Below are 19733 nucleotides of genomic sequence, written 5' to 3'. Positions count from 1 at the left end.
GGTTGTCATGACCAACGGAAGGGTCTTTCCACCTTAATTTCTCCTACACTTAGGAAATTCCAAAGGTTTTAGGAGCTCTGTGCCAGAAAAAGGGACAAAGACCAAATATATATTTCTTATTTTAAATCACAATATCACAGAAACTCCAAGACCAATACAGGGTTGTGTCATTTTTAAAAGATGATTAGCATCTAGCAGAAGGGTTCTGAGCGCCTTAAGAGAGGATGATGTAGACCAGAAACTGCCTTCTCCACATTCCTTGGTCTACCTGCAGGTCTCTGGGAGGCTTAGCCCAAAATAAGAAGCTAGGCAACCCTCTTGGTGTTCATTGGCTATTGTTATGGCCTTAATTAGATTACATAAAAAGGGAGATTTACCTCTGCTTCCAATTTAATTTTCCATGGGATTCGAATTCCAGGTGTTCTGGACCCAAATGTCCTCAATAGACCTCAGGTCAGCTCAGCTCAGCTCAGTACATGTGGACAGAAGAAAGCTGGCTGCTCACCACAGTTTTGTTTTTATTTTTTCCCCTGAGTGCTCTGTATTCAATAGTGTCAGGCACGACTGTCTGCTGCAACATCACTGGGCCTCTGTGGTTCCCAGCAGTGCTGGCAGGATGTGCAGGCAACTTAACCTACTTGTTTGCCTCACAGTTGGCTAGCATTTCATTTGTTACTGTACTTACCTCCTCTGCCTCAAGAGTCTAGTTTTTCCACATGTAGATTTATTACAGTTAAGATTGGTAAATAGTTAGATTCTTCATTAATCTCTTACCTCTCATACTAACCCTATGATCTTGGAAAAGTCAGCCTTTGGATAGCTCAGTCTCCTCATCTGTAAAATGAGGAAATGAGGATCTAACTCATAGAGGTAACTAATAAGTGAGCTATTATATGAAGAGCACACAGAGATGTTTAACAATAATTGGTGCTCCATAGATGTTGATATGACTAATATTGCTGTATCATTATTTTCAAGTTAGCTTCTGGAAGAGTGGGAATTAACCTCATTCCTTCGTCCCAGGGGCCTGATTCAGTTCAACTTCATTGTTGAACAATGAAGTGTTCAACAAACATATGATGAATTGAGCTCCCCTAGCACGTATTGTCTGCACTATTCAAATGCTGCTTGTCACCTAGTTGCTTGCTCTGATTCTCAGTGTGCAAATCATCTAGCCCCAACTGAGCTGCTGTTTCCTGCAAGTATAGGATATCTCATTTACCTTTGTATGCCTCACACCATCTGGTTCACATTAGGTGCTTGATAACTCTTCACAGACTTAAACTCCTATATTTCTTAATCCTGATAACAAGGAAATCATACGGGATATGTGTAGGAGCACCTGGCATGCAATGATGCCATAATTTAGAAGTGGGAGTATATCAAACCATCAGAGTAAGATTGGGGCTGACAGGCAAGAAGGGACTCAAGATATCTACCTAAAGGCAGGCCTATATATTAGGCTGTATGCTCCTCATGGGCAAGGACCATATTTCCCTCTTTCTCAAGCACCTCATATGGCGCCTGACATGTACCATGTTCTCAATGTCAATTAAATGGTGAATTTATTCACATTTGAAGCTCTAACATAGGAAGCTCCTATTGCTTCATAGTGTTCAGTATATGTTTATTAGCATGCCCTGTGCCTACATACAGAGCTCCTGCCCTACTCTATCCCTACTACCACATATTCTCCATCCTTGGCTAGATCCTCACCTCAGTTTTGACTTGGCAAGATGAGAGTCACACTTTGAAATTATGTTTGTGCAAAAATAGCCACAAACAGTTAACACTTTGCTGGAATCTCTTCTTGGTGTGTAGAAGAAAGGCATCAACAAAGATTTGTGCCTCCTGTTAGATGTGAGAAAACCTTTCTTTGCTACTCCTTGAAAGTATACTCTTTTTGAACCAAGTTAACCTCAGGAAAACCACTAGTTTTCCTACTAATACTAAGTCTTTGAAGAGTATTAGCAGAGAAGACTCCCTAAGAGGCAGGCCTGCCAGAACTACCAATCAAACATGGCTGCTTCCTTTCCCAACATATGTTAGAGAAGAAGGAGCTTTTTGTTTTGACTTCTCCAACCAACATCAACCTCCCCTTTCCAAACAAAGTCTATGTAAGATGCTCTGGATGCAATGGATAGAAGATCTAGCTACCAGGGGCCTAAACAATAAGGATGATTATTACTTTGTATCATATAAAGCTTGGAGGTAGGACAGTTTCAGAGTGGGTTAATTCACTGACATAGAAATAACATGGAACTAGTTTAGCTATTCTTCAGCTTTCTCCCACAGTCCCAACACCTGCTGTAGGTCAGGCCTCATGTGCTGTAAACAATCTTCAGAAAGATAAAAAGAGAATATCCCCATCTTATGCCCCTCCATCAGATGTCCCCCATGTCTCATTGACCAGAATTAGCACAATCCACCCAGGCTTCAACAATCCCTAGGTAAGGCAAGGACACCATTGTTGGCCTAGACCAATGAAGATTCACCCTCTGAGGCTGGTGAGTCCAAGTTCCCCTAAAGGACATAACCCCTATGAGAAGGGCAATCAAGTTAGGATTTTGATAGCAAGGTAGAAAGAGGGAAATAGCTCCCTGATAGGCAATCAACAGTGTCTGCAACAGAAAAATTGTCCCATTGATCTTCTAAGGAGAGAATGAGTAAAATTATTATCAGCTTTATTCTTGGGGAAATCCAACTATTTTAAGATAAAGATATTGCTTACTCAGAGCTACAATCTGATTAAAAAGAAAAGGCCTTTCAAAAGCATTAACTCAGAACCATCATTATCCATGAGGGCTGAAACAATAGCAAAACTCCGCCAAAATCTTCTAGTATGCAAAATATTAAAGTAGGCTCACCAGTGCAAAGAAAACAAAATCTTCTTGTAGCGCTGAGTCACCTGACTTGACAGCACACACTTCCTGATTCCAGATAAATGTCAAGACTGGCATGAGGATATGTGGCCCCAATTTCAGTCTGTTACAAAACTAACCAATGTCTCTCACTGGAGAATACAATACTCTTTTTATAAGCAAGAAATACAATTCGCAACTTTACTGGAGACCCTGTTGGGGGCTTTATAAAGGTTCTTTTGGAAAAGCTTGAAATCTTTTAATCCTTATTTTAAAAAATAGTACTTTTTCAAAAAGAGATAGGTTAAGCAACTATTTTATCCTAAAGACATGCCTAAGTTTTCATTCCTAAGATTTGTATTAAGCATAAAATGTGATGGTCAAATTTCTGCTTCATGGATCATTCATTATTCATTCACTTAACTTCAGGTTGCCCGGTCCCTCTCCTGTTCATACTCCCTTGAATCTGGCAGGATCCTGGTGCTGACAGCTCAGGTTTCCATCTTGGTATTCTCAGAAAGGCTAAAAGGGAGCAAAGGGCACAGCGTCTGGGAGCCTTTTCTGGGTTCTCTACCTCCTCCCTCTCTTGGAAGTCCTCCCCATTGAGTCTTGCCTGTCCCCACAGCAGGCCTTCCTCCAGCTGCTGGACCTTCCACCCATGACAAATGCCAACCAACGTTCGGATTCCTCAGCAATGAACAACCTGTACTATCCATTTATGAAATCTCTTCCTTCTCTGACGCTGTTCCTCTCCACAGAGCGCTTGGTGTATTTTGGGCTTAGGCCACAGAAGCAAATTTCCTCTGGAAGAGTTTGCAAAAGAAATGAGCCATGGAGCTGCAAAATTAAGTCACACAGAAAACTTCCCTGAGAAAGTGGGGTAGCCAGTTAACTAAAGGGTAGTCACCTCTGCTGTGCCTTGTGTAAGAGAATGAGTTGGTTAGAAGCAGAGTGACAAGGCAAGTAAAATTTCAGTAGGACTGAGTTTCAAACGTTCCTGCCAGACAGGATTATATGTCCTCAGGCAAGTGTCCCTCTCCTGTGGCCCATGGTATCAGCTGTGTGTGGCTTTTTTTTCAGGAAGAGAAGTGGAAATACCAACCCACAGTTAGGAATTGAGATTAGGATGAGAGAAAAGAGGATGTATCATACAGAGTCTAAAAACTAAGCAGACTACCAAGGTCAAAATTCTTGCTCCACTACTTACTAACTACATGGCTTGAATTCATTACTATATCTAAGCCACCAGTCACTTAACTGCAGATTCGGAATAATAGTAGCTACCTCACCAAACTGGTTGGGTGAAATTAAACAAGATAAGGTAGTAAAACTAGCAGAATATCAGATATTTAATGACAGCAACACAACAACAACAATAATGTGGGTGGTTATTAATAAAATGGAGAGACCAGCTAAAGAATACAAAGTTGTGAGAGCTATAACACAAGATTTAGCCCTGGATTTCTATATGGTAGAGGGGGAAGTAGAGATAATGGTGAGGAAGCTGAGGGCCAGGTCAGAAGTCCCTCTTCACGGTGGAGGCATGTTGGGTGGAGCCAGCATTGGACAAGATCCAGAGACAGGAGTGGATTGTGGTGGAGAAACAACTCCATAGTACTGGAGTTTCCCCTCTTATTTAGCTGAGCTAGGTTCATTAATAGAAGTGAGCTAATGTGTTTCCCCCTAGAAGTAGTCAAGTTACTTCATCTCAGAAACAATGTTCCCCAGGAACTGTTACACTTGGAATTACAACAACAAAACCACCTCAGACACACCCAGGGCAGCAGCCCAAGGCACACACCTCTGCTGCAGTGGAAGAGCTTCCCATCATGAAAATTAGGTTGAAAAGTAGGAGCCCCTCTGAGTTAGGTCAACAACCCAGAGTCACAGAGCTCTTCCAGCTAAGAGAGACCCTTCACAAAGATGCTTGCTGGCCAGCCCAGCATCAGTGGTGTGGTTGGTGCTCTTCACACTGAAAAGCTGGACTTCACAAGGGAGTTCTACTCTTATCTTAGGGAGAAGAGTGCTAGTGCTAGGAAAGTCAGGGGTATTTTTCCTCCATTAACAAAACATTCACATAGGCCTTAGTGTCTATAAAAGTTAACCATTAGTGAAGAGATGGTTATTCCAGAAAAGGTTATAACGAAATCATTTTCTATTAGAAATATTCAAAAACAAATTTTTAAAGATTTATTTATTTTAGAGAGAGAGAGTAGGAGTGAGGGGAGGAGCAGAGGTAGAGAATCTCCAAGCAGGCTCCCTGCTGAGTGGAGCTGACACAGGGTTTGACCCCATAGCCCCAAGACCATGACCAGAGCTGAAACCAAGAGTCAGATGATGCCCAACTGACCTAGCTACCCAGGCACCACAAGAAATATTCAAATTTGAACCTAATTGTAAATTTTACATAAAAACATTTTCTAGGTGGATTAAGGATTTTATGTTTATAGAAAGAAAAAGGAGAAGCAGCAGCAGTAGCATGAACAAGCTAGAAGAAAAGGTAAGTGTGCTTTTAACTTATCTTGGGGTAGAGTGGCAATATTAAAATATGGCCACAGACAATACAATACCTCTCCCATGAAGCCCACTTGAATCTGAGCAGGCTTGAAACTACTTTGACTGCTAGAGCAGCTGACATCCAAGGCTGTCAAAAAAAAGGCCTCATTGCTTTTGCTTTCTTTGCTGGAACACTCACTTTTAGAGTCCTGGGGTGCCATGTACTCCACAGCTACATGTTTAGCAGGTCACATGGAAGCATTCAAGGGACAGTCTCTGCTCAGTCCAGCCTTCAAGCCATTCCACAAGGCCCTAGAAATGTGGGTGATGCCATCTTGGATTCTCTTAATCAGCCAGCAGATGAACACCAAATGACTTCTGTCAATATCAGGTGGAGCAGAAAAATCATCAGCTGATCCTGCCTAATTCCAGGTAACCTACAAAAACTATAAAATGGAAGATGGTTGTTGTTTTAAGCCAGTAAGTGTTGGAGTCATTTGTTATGCGGCAGTAGATAAGTAGAACCAAAAGAGAAGAACTTTCTTAAGCACAAAAAGCCTTGGTAGGAATCAAAATAAAAGAATAACAGACTTGAAATTGTAAACTGCTTTATGTCAATTATCATCAAATACAAATTAAAAGACAATGATGCACTAGAAAAATATCCTTGTAACACATGCAACAAACTATTTAGAAGAAAATTACAGTAGAATAAAATGGCAAATAACAAAAATCAATTATCAGAAAAAAATTTTAAAGGCAAAAAAGAGCTGTTTAACACTATTAGGAATAAAATAAATGCAAATTAAATGACAATAAGAGACTTTTTGCCTTCAAATTTTCAAATATTTTTGAAATGATATTACTCAGTGCCTGTAAGACTGTAGTGAGGCAAGAATTTTCTAATCTTGGACATGGAAATATAAATTAGTAGTCTTTTGGTAGAACAAGTCAATGATATAAATCAAAACTCTTAAATACCCTCTGCTCAAGTATTGCCACTTCTAAGAATTAATAGGATGTGTGGCCAAGCATTATCACAGCATTATTTCTAATAGTAAGAAATTATAAACAATAAAACATTAGGCAATGAGAGAAATGTTGCTAAATTTTAAATAACTGAATAAAATTCAGTTATCAAAAGCATGGCTTCCAAATTATTCAGTGACAAGGAAAGACAAAAGGAGTGGCTAAAAGTATACAAAAGGAATATAGATGGATGGATAGACAGATTAAAAGACTAGATGGGAACATACCAAAATATTAAAAGTGGTTTCTGAATTAAGGGTTTGGCAGGGAAATTACTTCCTTCTTTCTCCTTGTCTGAGTTTTCCTGTTTTTTCAACATGAAACTGTATTAATTTTATAATCAGAAAAACATTCTTATTTTAAGTCAGTAATGAAAGGAAAAATTCCAAAGCAGTACCTGTAGCAAACTTAAAGACTGGGACTTTCAAGTACTGAGAGGTCTTCTCATAAGCCAGGAGTTCTCCTCCAGAGATCTGCTGTGGTCTGTTTTTTAGAGCCACTTGACCTCTCAGCCTTCTCTGCCTCCATGAACCTCAAGCTCCAAAGCTACCTTTTTCTCATCCTTCTCTTTGCCCACCACACCTCACCACCACAGGCGCGCACACACACACACACACACACACACACACACACACACAAGTAAACATTTCTATTCCTTCAGTTTCCTTCTAAAAATCACAAATGGACAGCTCCGAGCCAAATAGATTGTTTTTCTTTGACATCTCTTCCCCAAAAGTGTTACTTTTATTTTTAACTAGTTATCAACGTTTACAAACTAGGAGAGATTTTCACTTCCAGAAAGCTGGAATAGACTTACTTTGTTCTATTCCTCCCACTAAGTACAACTAAAACCTTGGACATTGTATTTAAAACAAACAGAAGGCTCTAAAAAGCAAAGAGGAGAATCCAGATTAGATAGGAGTCTCAGGACCTGAGAAACAACACAATAGTGAGTTCCATGAATTTTCTTTTTGGTTTATGTATCCCAGGCTGGAACTAAAGAAGCCTGCAATCTAGAAATGCTGATGCTGGTAACAGGTACAGATAACAAAAGCCCCAAGAAAAGTCTGCTTTGTGAAGCCCAAATGACAGAGTAACAGAAAAAGGACAGCCCAACAAAACAAAATGTTTAGACAATAATGGATCTACTACAGCCAAACACCCAGAAAAAGATCTGTGGCCTCACACCCATCTGCTAGTAGGAAGCTTTGATTTCCACTGTTGTGAGGCTAGAACAAGGTGTCCCAACCACCCCACTGGGATGGACAACTAGAGAGCCAGAATTTTCATCCACTATGACTGGTAGGCAGCCCTATCTCCTCCCTTATGGGGGAGGGTGTGGCTATCAAGTAGTAATGAGGCATATCTACTATTCCTTAAAGGGGTGCCTCCTTTCTTTCCACCACTTGAGTGTTATCCCCCACTCCAGGATCAACAAGGAATTTCCCTTCTCCCCACCACTTGTCAATAGAGGCCATGTGGTGAACCTGGCCAAACCTGGCCTTCTATTTTTGCCTGAAAGTAATAAGGTGACAGCCCCACTTCCCTTGCCAGGATGGTGTCAGCAGAGGTCAGGTAAAAGAGTAGGTTTAAATAAAATTCAGAGCCTCATGACATAACACAAAAATGTCCTGTTCCAATCAAAGTTCACTCATCATCTCCCAAACCAGGACGATATCAAAGGAATGAAATAAGACCTTCAACAGAGTCACCTTCAACACAGATGTGATAGAGATGTAAGATTTACTTGACAAAGATCTTAAAGCTGCCCATGATAAAAAATGCTTTAACAAGCAACTGTGAACATGTTTGAAGCAAATTAAAAAATAGAAAGCCTCAGCGAATAAATGGAAGATATAAAAAAGAACCAGATGAACATTTTAGAATCGAAAACTAGAGTACTCAAAATTAAAGCCTCCGTGTATGGTCTTGCAGTAGTTTCTTACTGCCACTGTGGCAAATTATCACAAACTTTAGCACCTTAAAACAAAACAAATTTATTATCTTATAGTTCTGGATGCTGGAAGTCCAGAACAGGTCTCCTTAGGCCAAAATCAAGGAGTGTCACACTGTGTTACTTCATAGAGGCTTCCCAGTGGGAAATCTGTGTCCCTACCTTTTCCAGCTTCTTGAGTCTTCCCTCATTCCTTGGCTTGTGGCCCCTGAGATTCAGCAATGTCTGTGCTGGTTCTTCTCATATTACAACACCCTGGCACTGACTCTCCTGCCTCTGTTTCTCACATACAAGGATCCTTGTGGTTGTATTGGGCCCACCAAGGGAACCCAGGATAATATCCCCATCTTGAGATCTTTAATCACTCTGTAAGTCTCTTTTGCCATGTAAGGTAATATATTCATAAGATCTGGAGATTAGGATGTGAACTTTTTTTAGGGGCCATTGTTATGCCTACTGAGTCTGCCCTCTTTGGCTCCCAAAGATTCATGCTCCTCCCATGTGCAAAATGTACTCACCCCATCCATCCTGAGGTTCTCAAAAGTCTCAATCCATTATAGCATAAACTCAAAGTTCAAATTTTCATCAGCTCAAATTTCCAAATATTACCATCTAAGTCATTTAAACACATATGGGAAGATTTTTATTATGATCCATCCTGGGGTACAATGGCTCTCCATCTATGGACCTGTAAAACTAGAAAACAAGTTATCTGCTTCCAAAGACAATTATAGGACAGGCATAAGACAGCAAATTATTGGCATTCCCACACAAAAAGAAAAATGGAAAGAAGAGAGGAGTTACTAGTCCCAACAGATTTTGAAATCCAGCCTGGCAAATTTCATTAGGTGTCAAGGCCTCTATGGCTTACAGCTCCATTATCTAAGTTCACAGCTCCACTTTGGAGTTGTCATTTCCTTCTCATGGAGTAACTGGGAAAAAATTAGCTCAAACTGGATCACAGACTTAAATGTGAAGCATAAATCTATTAAAAATAAGAAAGCTTTAGGATCTAAGACCTGGCAAAGAGTTCTAAGATTTAATAACAAAAGCATGATCCACTAAAGGAAAACTTGATAAATTGATTAAAATTTTTAAAAATTTCTTTGCTATAGACCCTGGTACGAGGATGAAAAGAGAAGCTACAGAGTGGGAGAAAATATTTTCAAATCACACATCTGACCAAGAACTAGTATCGAGAATAAATAAAGAACTCTCAAAACTCAGGAAAAAATCAAACTTGAAAATGGGCAAAAGACATGAACAGATTTTTCACCAAGGAGGATATACACTTGACAAATAAATGCATGCAAAGATGTTCAACATCATCAGTCAATAGGGAAATGAAATTTGAAACCACAAGGAGATATCACTACAAACCTATTAGAATGATTAAAGTAAAAAATAGTGACAACAACACTATATGTTGGTGAGGATGTGGAAACTGGGTCACTCATACATTGCTAGTGAAAATGTGAAATGCTAAAGCCATTCTAGAAAACAGTTCGGCAGTTCCTTAAAAAACTAAACATGCAATCACCATATGACCCAGCAATTGGATTCTTGGGCATTTATCCCAGAGAAATGAAAATTTATGTTCACACAAAAACCTGTACAAGAATGTTTAAAGTAGTTTTATTCATAAATGTCTCAAACTAGAAACAACCCAGATGTCCTCCAATGGATGAATTGATAAACCATGGTACAGTGACCACCTCTCAGCAATAAAACAGAACAAACTATGGATACATAAAACAATCTGGATAAGTCTCCAGATTATCATGCTGAATGCAAAAAAAAAAAAAAAAGTGAATCCCCAAATACTATATGTTTCTATTTATATAACATTCTAGAAAAGTTCAAATTATAGAAATGGAGAACAGATTACTGGTTGTCAAGGGTTAAGGAGGTGGGTGGGGGTGGAAGGGAAGTGCATGTGGCTATTGAAGAGGAAACATGAGCAATCCTTATGAGGATGGAAATATTCTGTACCTTGATTGATTATATCAATGCCAATCCTTGTTATAATATTGGAAGATGTTACCATTGGAGGAAACTGGGTAAAGATCCAAGGGAATTCTCTGTAGTACTTCTTACAACTGCATGTGAATCTAAAATTATTTCAAAATAAAAAGTTTAATTTAAAAAATTAATGTAATTTCATACACAAATCTAAATGTTTATCTCCTCTGGAAAAATTGCAAGATCTGGCCACTTCCAATATGGCTGAAATGGGCTAGAGTGGAGTAGCCAGTTGTAACCCCAGTTTGGGCATTCATTTGCCACTTCATCCCAGTCCTCACCACTCCCTCTTGTCTGCCTGTCACCTGGGCTCAAGATTTTCTGCTATTCAATATCCAGCATACCCTGTTAGTTTTCTGACATCCCAGCCAAAGACCCCTACCTAGCACCTGTAGATATTTGAATTTTCCACTTTTGTGGACTTAGAATCCTGACACTAGCAAGCAGGGAGGGTGGCAGCAGAACTCAGTTGTGATAAGGTGTTAATTCACAGAAATAGGGCAGTCTGGGATGCTCAGCGGTTTAGCGTCGCCTTTAGTCCAGAGTGTGATCCTGGAGACCCAGGATGGAGTCCCATGCCGGGCTCTCCGCATAGAGCCTGCTTCTCCCTCTGCCTGTGTCTCTGCATCTCTCTCTCTCTCTCTCTCTCTCTCTCTGTTCTGTCATGAATAAATAAATAATATATTTTTTAAAAATTCACAAAAATATCTTAACTCTTTATACCTCATGTCTGAAAAACGTGTGCCTGAGACCTAAAAATATCATATGGTGGAAACTCTTGAAAGTCAGATAGACTTCAGTTAAAATTATGGTTTTTCCCCTCTAACCTTGAGCAAATTACTTTCATTTTCACATTTCCACTTGTAACCTGGACACAATAATATACAATTCAATCTAATCCAAGCCCAAACCACAGCATAGGTACTCGGTAGTGTTTCCCCCATGACAACAGGTGCATCTCTTTTTGGAAGTCAACAGCTTATGCTAAAGGAGGTTGATTTCCACCCAAGTTTTACATGTATATTTACCATTGACTAGGAAGGCATGGGCCACTTTCCTCGGCATCTTTCCAGCAGAATCTCACCATCCTCACAATAATCCTCACAACAAGGCCTTGTATTAGGCCCATCTTGCAAATGAGGAATCTGAGGCATAGAGTTATTTGATTATTTAAACTTCAACCAGTAACTCCAATTCTAGAATCTGTGCATTTAACTACTTTCCCCACTGCCTTTTTTCTGTTTCCAGCTTGGCAGTTTGGTAGAGGTTTTCTTTCCAGACTCTCCCCAGGGACTAGCCCACGGGGAGACTAGTGCATGTCTTCACTTATTACAAACATAAGGCTGACAATGACGACTTTGTGGTCAGCCTCGATTTATGGCCTTGGGGAGACTTTGAGAATCCTATCTCTGTTTCACCTTCTTCCGCTGACGCATTGGGACAAATGTGTGACTCAGGTACCTACAGGCTGCACGGCAAAGATTTTCAGATACTATGCACCAAGCACAGAGTGTTATTATTAAGGGCATTTTCCTATAGCAGCTTTATTGGTATGTCTTTCACAATCTGATGATCTTTCATTGGCACTGATTTATATTGGCAAAGAGAAGGGGACAGAAAACATACAGAACAGGCTGAGTGAAATACCAGCTCTCTCCTGGGGATTGGTTGCTGGCTGAGCTGCTCAGAGCTTGTCACTCACCAGAGAGGAAGGCACTCTAGAACAGAACGCTTCCTGGCTCTTTCCAGAGTGTCCAGGAGCTTCCCAGGATATGAAACCAGAGAAATGTCTTCATTTTATTCCTCAATGGTTAAGACTCTCCAGTAGGACAAAGCTGGACTTGACTGCTGGTTCCCCCATTGCTTTGCTTTGTGAACTTGCTAAGGTTCTTTTTTTCCATCTTAGTGATATTTATTGTTTTCATTATATCATGAATGTATGTATAGATCTTATTTACTTAGATCTTTTTAAATCTAAATTCAATTAGCCAACATATAGTACATCATTAGTTTCAGATGTAGTTTTCAATAATTTCGCTTGCTAAGGTTCTTCACCTCTCTTACCATGCCTGAGTTTTCTCATTTTCTAAAAATGGAGATAATAATCACAATAATGCCTCCATTACAGGGTCTGTGAAAGAGATAAATGAGGTGAGACAGGAAATGTTTTCATCACAATGCCTCACACACAATGAGCCCTGAATGAATGTTAGTATTATTATATTAATGGTGGAATTTGTGATGAGCGAGAAAAAAATAATATCCATTAATATCATTATAAGCAGTGGGATTTGTAATATGCTCAGAAAAAAAGTGGTGGTGCTGCTCATGGTGATATTTTAGCCATTATCAGAAAAAAATATCATCAACAACAAAACAGCCAGAGGAAAAAAGATCAGACTTCAAAGAGTGTTCCAGGGAAACTCACTTCCTATAAAAGTTGCATTCATAAGAGAGTCTCTGCATTTAATATTTTAAAATTAAGTTGTGTTTCCTATTAGATTATAATTCCAGAAATGTTCTCTGTTTGGTTCTTATAAATTTAATTGTTCTCTTACAATAATGACCTGGCTTCACCTCCTCCTAACTCTATAACCATGGGCAACATTATTTACCTCTCAAAATATCAGTTTTCTCACTTATAAAATTATGTTCTGTAGTCACCTGAGATGATGGCCATTCAAGCGCTTTGTAAAAGTGTAAAACCCCTGCAGGAATGCTAAGTTACAATGGTTCCACACCTTCCCTTAACTGTGCTTTGCAAGACATTCACAAAGTATATGCTCAATTAGGAAACAACAACTTGATTGTCCTATTAGGTTTGAATTTTGTGTAACATATTATCTTAAAGGAAGACAAAACTTTGAAGAAAACCGTGCTAATGAGGTACAAGCATTTAATGTGAAGAATATTTGAACATCTTGATTTCAATCTTTGGAGAGTGATGAAATTCTCTCCATTTCACAGAAAGCATTTCTGAGAGGTTATCACAGAATCAATCTCCTTGACTTCAGTCTCTCCCATTTCCCAGACAGCCTGAATCACCAAACTAATTCCAACACAAAAGTTTTCATCTTATTGCTCTCCTCTCAAGAATCCCCAGAGGTCTCTACATGAAAAGCTCCAGCTCCATAGCCTGGCATTTACCTGTCTTACTTTATAATATGGCTCCCCCCACAATTTGTACCCATCTACTCCATCTCTGCTTCACTGTCTCATGGAAAATGCACACTTAGCTTCTACTGCAGACATTTGCTCATACAATACCCTCACCTGTGCTTGTCCCTTACTATTTCATCTATTTTAATCCTACCTACTCCTGTTGATTTTTTTTTCTTTTTGCCAATCTGTATTTCCTTAATCTTCTGCAATACTTTTTACTTAAGTCCTGAATTCTTCTAGGGCCCCACTTCCACACTTCATTCCACAAAAGTTCTAGCTGGCTCTAATGACCTTTTCTGTGAATACTATCTGGACCCTATTAGAGCTCTTAGCTGTCCTGTGAGTGGCTCTCTCTCCCTAGTCAGACTTTTGTGCTATAGAGCCAGGACCAGGCATTTTCTTTCTTGTGCATTGTGTTCTGTTTGTTTTAGGACTCTTTCCAAAAAGGCTTTGGACAACTTACAACAACAACAACACTACACACACACACACACACACACACACACACATCCATACACATTAATGGCAAAATATACATAGTAACAGGCAGAAGGGGAGGCCATTGAAGATAAATGAGCAGTGTAGACTCCAACTTCCTCCAACTTCTCTCAACCCCAGGTACACTATGTCCTAAGGCCATATTACTACCTCTTGCTGAAACCCTGTCAAGGAAATAACAGAAAGACAACCAAGCACAAGTAAAAACAAGAGAAGTTGTAACAGGAAGAATCCCAGATTCTGAATCCTTCATTTATTCATTTATTTCATCATTCAATAAAATATCTAAACATCATGTCCCATGTACTAGGTATATGACTCATCCCATAATACTTCATCTATTTAGTCTCATTTGTTAGAGAATAAAATAAAAATTGAAAAAAAATTTAAAGCATACTTAAACTTGTGTCCCTTCCTTATTAAACATGAAATGAATTTGAAAGAGGGCATTATTTACATAGATAATTCAACATTAAAAGCCAGGACTGGGCCATGTGTTTGAAGTCCAAAGATAATTTGCAAATTTGACATTGATCTTAAAAGAGAGTAGTGTTTTCTGACTTTTCTTAATATTTCATGTATGCTAGGCTTTCATGGAAATTTGCATTTATGAAGAGAATTGGGTAAATCTAATGGCCAACAAACATAAAAATTAGTCAACCTTACTAGTTATCAAGCCATTGAAAATTGATATAATTTTTTAAAGATTTACTTGTTTTAGAGAGTGCATAGGGTAGGGGGGGTACTGGAGAGGTGAGGGAGAGAGAGTCTTAAGCAGACTCTATGCTGAGCTCAGAGCCTGACATACAGCTTGACCTCAAGACCCTGAGATCATGATCTGAGCTGAAACCAAGAGTCAGATGCTTGGCCAACTGCCCCCACCAACGTGCACCAAATGTGATATCATTTTTAAAGATAATTTAAAACCACAATGATATCCCACCACACACCCAACAGAATGCCTAAAATCTAAAAGATTTAAAATAACAAGTACTGGAAAGGACTTAGAATAAGCAGGACTCTGATAAGTTTGTAAATTGTTAAACCATTTCGGAAAACAGTTTAGCAGTTTCATAGGTAGTTAAAAATGAACATCTACTCTATGCCCTAGCAATTTATCCAAGAAAAATAAATATATTTGACTACAAAAACCTTCTATAAAAATGTGCATAACAGCTTTACTCAAATGAGCAAAGATTGGAAACAAGCCAGATATTCATGAACACAAAAAATGAACTAACACACTGTGATGCATTACACATTGGAAAAATACTCAGCAAAAAAAAAGGTAACAAACTAAAGATACATGAAACAAACTGCATAAGTTTCAAAAATATTATACTTCATTTATATGAAATTCTAGAACCTAAAGTAATGGAAATCAAATCAGTGTTTGCTTTTGGTGGCCCAGCAAGTGGCACAGTGGTTGAGGAGAGTTGATTGGGAAAGCGTACAAGGAAACTTTCTGGGATGGCTGAAATGCTCTGTGTCTTGATATGCAAAGTTGATTGACAGTAGGTATATTTAAAGTGTGGCCACTTCACTGTATTCAATTACACCTCAATAAGGAAAGCGGGGGGAGGGGCAAGATGGGGGAAGAGTAGGGTCCCCAAATCACCTGTCCCCACCAAATTACCTAGAAAACCTTCAAATCATCCTGAAAATCTATGAATTCGGCCTGAGATTTAAAGAGAGACCACCTGGAATGCTACAGTGAGAAGAGTTCGCGCTTCTATCAAGGTAGGAAGTCAGGGAAAAAGAAATAAAGAAACAAAAGGCCTCCAAGGGGGAGGGGCCCCGCGAGGAGCCGGGCTGAGGCCGGGGCGAGTGTCCCCAGGACAGGAGAGCCCCGACCCGGAGGAGCAGGAGCTGCACCGACCTTCCCGGGCGGAAAGGGGCTCGTAGGGAGTTGGAGCAGGACCCAGGAGGGCGGGGATGCCCTCGGGCTCCCGGGGACACTAACAGACACCTGCACCCTGGAGAGTGCGCCGAGCTCCCTAAGGGCTGCAGCGCGCCCGGCGGGACCCGGAGCAGCTCGGAGGGGCTCGGGGGCGGCTCCGCGGAGGGGGCTGCGGGGCGGGAGCAGCTCGTGGGGGCTCGGGGGCGGCTCCGCGGAGGGGGCTGCGGGGCGGGAGCGGCTCGGGGGGCTCGGGCAGAGGAAGAGGCTCTGTGCGGAGGGGGCTGTGGGGCGGGAGCGCGAATCCAACAGCGCAGGCCCTGGAGCACAGGGCGCCGGGACACAGCCCAGGATCCGGCCTCCCCTGGGACAAGCAGAGGCCGGGAGGGCCCAGGACAGCGAGGACGCTCCTGCCCCGAGCTGAGCAGATCAGCGGCCCGCCCGGAGCCTCCAGGCCCTGCAGACGGAGAGCTCCGGAGTTCCTGCGGGGGCGGAATCCAGGGCTCCAGAGCTGCCGCAGCCACTGAGGCTGTTCCTCCTGCGACCTCACGGGGTAAACAACCCCCACTGAGCCCTGCACCAGGCGGGGGGGCAGAGAAGCTCCCACAAGTGCTAACACCTGAAAATCAGCACAACAGGGCCCTCCCCCAGAAGACCAGCCAGACGGACCAGTTCCAGGGGAAGTCAGGGGACTTACAGTATACAGAATCAGAAGATACTCCCCTGTGGTTTTTTGTTTTTTGTTTTTTGTTTTTTTGTTTTGTTTTGTTTTGCTTTTTGATTTGTTTGCTTCCCCCACCCTTTTTTTCCCTTTCTTTCTTTTTCTCTTTTTCTTCTTTTTTTTTCTTCCTTTTTTTTTCTCTTTCTCTTTTCTTTCCTTCTTTCTCTCCTCTCTTTTTCTCCTTTTCCCAATACAACTTGCTTCTTGGCCACTCTGCACTGAGCAAAATGACTAGAAGGAAAACCTCACCTCAAAAGAAAGAATCAGAAAGAGTCCTCTCTCCCACAGAGTTACAAAATCTGGATTACAATTCAATGTCAGAAAGCCAACTCAGAGGCACTATTATACAGCTATTGGTGGCTCTAGAAAAAACCATAAAGGACTCAAGAGACTTCATGACTGCAGAATTTAGAGCTAATCAGGCAGAAATTAAAAATCAATTGAATGAGATGCAATCCAAACTAGAAGTCCTAACGACGAGGGTTAACGAGGTGGAAGAACGAGTGAGTGACATAGAAAACAAGTTGATGGCAAAGAGGGAAACTGAGGAAAAAAGAGACAAACAATTAAAAGACCATGAAGATAGATTAAGGGAAATAAACGACAGCCTGAGGAAGAAAAACCTACGTTTAATTGGTGTTCCCGAGGGCGCCGAAAGGGACAGAGGGCAAGAATATGTATTTGAACAAATTCTAGCTGAAAACTTTCCTAATCTGAGAAGGGAAACAGGCATTCAGATCCAAGAAATAGAGAGATTCCCCCCCTAAAATCAATAAAAACCGTTCAACACCTCGACATTTAATAGTGAAGCTTGCAAATTCCAAAGATCAAGAGAAGATCCTTAAAGCAGCAAGAGACAAGAAATCCCTGACTTTTATGGGGAGGAGTATTAGGGTAACAGCAGACCTCTCCACAGAGACCTGGCAGGCCACAAAGGGCTGGCAGGATGTATTCAGGGTCCTAAATGAGAAGAACATGCAACCAAGAATACTTTATCCAGCAAGGCTCTCATTCAAAATGGAAGGAGAGATAAAGAGCTTCCAAGACAGGCAGCGACGGAAAGAATATGTGACCTCCAAACCAGCTCTGCAAGAAATTTGAAGGGGGACTCTTAAAATTCCCCTTTAAAAAGAAGTTCAGTGGAGCAATCCACAAAAACAAGGACTGAATAGATATCATGATGACACTAAACTCCTATCTTTCAATAGTAACTGTGAACATGAACGGGCTTAATGACCCCATCAAAAGGCGCAGGGTTTCAGAATGGATAAAAAAGCAGGACCCAGCTATTTGCTGTCTACAAGAGACTCACTTTAGACAGAAGGACACCTACAGCCTGAAAATAAAAAGCTGGAGAACCATTTACCATTCAAATGGTCCTCGAAAGAAAGCAGGGGTAGCCATCCTTATATCAGATAAACTAAAATTTACCCTGAAGACTGTAGTGAGAGATGAAGAGGGACACTATATCATACTTAAAGGATGTATTCAACAAGAGGACTTAACAATCCTCAATATATATGCCCCGAATGTGGGAGCTGCCAAATATATCAATCAATTAATAACCAAAGTGAAGAAATACTTAGATAATAATACACTTATACTTGGTGGCTTCAATCTAGCTCTTTCTATACTCGATAGGTCTTCTAAGCACAACATCTCCAAAGAAACGAGACTTTTAAATGATACACTGGACCAGATGGATTTCACAGATATCTACAGAACTTTACATCCAAACTCAACTGAATACACATTCTTCTCAAGTGCACATGGAAGTTTCTCCAAAATAGACCACATACTGGGTCACAAATCGGGTCTGAACCGATACCAAAAGATTGGGATCATCCCCTGCATATTCTCAGACCATAATGCCTTGAAATTTGAACTAAATCACAACAAGAAGTTTGGAAGGACCTCAAACATGTGGAGGTTAAGGACCATCCTGCTAAAAGATGAAAGGGTCAACCAGAAATTAAGGAAGAATTAAAAAGATTCATGGAAACTAATGAGAATGAAGATACAACCGTTCAAAATCTTTGGGATGCAGCAAAAGCAGTCCTAAGGGGGAAATACATCGCAATACAAGCATCCACTCAAAAACTGGAAAGAACTCAAATACAAAAGCTAACCTTACACATAAAGGAGCTAGAGAAAAAACAGCAGATAGATCCTACACCCAGGAGAAAGGAGAGTTAATAAAGATTCGAGCAGAACTCAACGAAATCGAGACCAGAAGAACTGTGGAACAGATCAACAGAACCAAGAGTTGGTTCTTTGAAAGAATTAACAAGATAGATAAACCATTAGCCAGCCTTATTAAAAAGAAGAGAGAGAAGACTCAAATTAATAAAATCATGAATGAGAAAGGAGAGATCACTACCAACACCAAGGAAATACAAATGATTTTAAAAACATATTATGAACAGCTATACGCCAATAAATTAGGCAATCTAGAAGAAATGGACGCATTCCTGGAAAGCCACAAACTACCAAAACTGGAACAGGAAGAAATAGAAAACCTTAACAGGCCAATAACCAGGGAGGAAATTGAAGCAGTCATCAAAAACCTCCCAAGACACAAGAGTCCAGGGCCAGATGGCTTCCCAGGGGAATTCTATCAAACGTTTAAAGAAGAAACCATACCTATTCTCCTAAAGCTGTTTGGAAAGATAGAAAGAGATGGAGTACTTCCAAATTCATTCTATGAGGCCAGCATCACCTTAATTCCAAAACCAGACAAAGACCCAACCAAAAAGGAGAACTACAGACCAATATCCCTGATGAACATGGATGCAAAAATTCTCAACAAGATACTGGCCAATAGGATCCAACAGTACATTAAGAAAATTATTCACCATGACCAAGTAGGATTTATCCCTGGGACACAAGGCTGGTTCAACACCCATAAAACAATCAATGTGATTCATCATATCAGCAAGAGAAAAATCAAGAACCATATGATCCTCTCATTAGATGCAGAGAAAGCATTTGACAAAATACAGCATCCATTTCTGATCAAAACTCTTCAGAGTGTAGGGATAGAGGGAACATTCCTCGACATCTTAAAAGCCATCTATGAAAAGCCCACAGCAA

The 19733-nt window shown here is 40.5% G+C and overlaps 1 long non-coding RNA gene across 3 annotated transcripts in view; it reads right to left on the bottom strand.

Annotated features, from left to right (window-relative positions):
• LOC102152384 overlaps positions 1 to 19733 on the bottom strand; it is a 62661-nt gene that overhangs the window by 25167 nt on the left and 17761 nt on the right. Inside the window, exon 4 of one of the 3 annotated variants that reach the window (XR_005362128.1) lies at positions 5557 to 5803. The exons of 1 other annotated variant lie outside the window; for it this stretch is intronic. This is a non-coding gene — a long non-coding RNA (uncharacterized LOC102152384). The remainder of the gene's footprint in view (positions 1 to 5556; positions 5804 to 19733) is intronic. One more of the 3 variants, XR_005362129.1, reaches the window with a different exon arrangement.

This window comes from Canis lupus, chromosome 7 (genome assembly GCF_011100685.1).
Source record: "Canis lupus familiaris isolate Mischka breed German Shepherd chromosome 7, alternate assembly UU_Cfam_GSD_1.0, whole genome shotgun sequence".
NCBI lineage: Eukaryota > Metazoa > Chordata > Mammalia > Carnivora > Canidae > Canis > Canis lupus.
The sequence above is the reverse complement of the archived record's forward strand: the minus strand, read 5'-3'. Positions and strand labels throughout refer to the sequence as shown.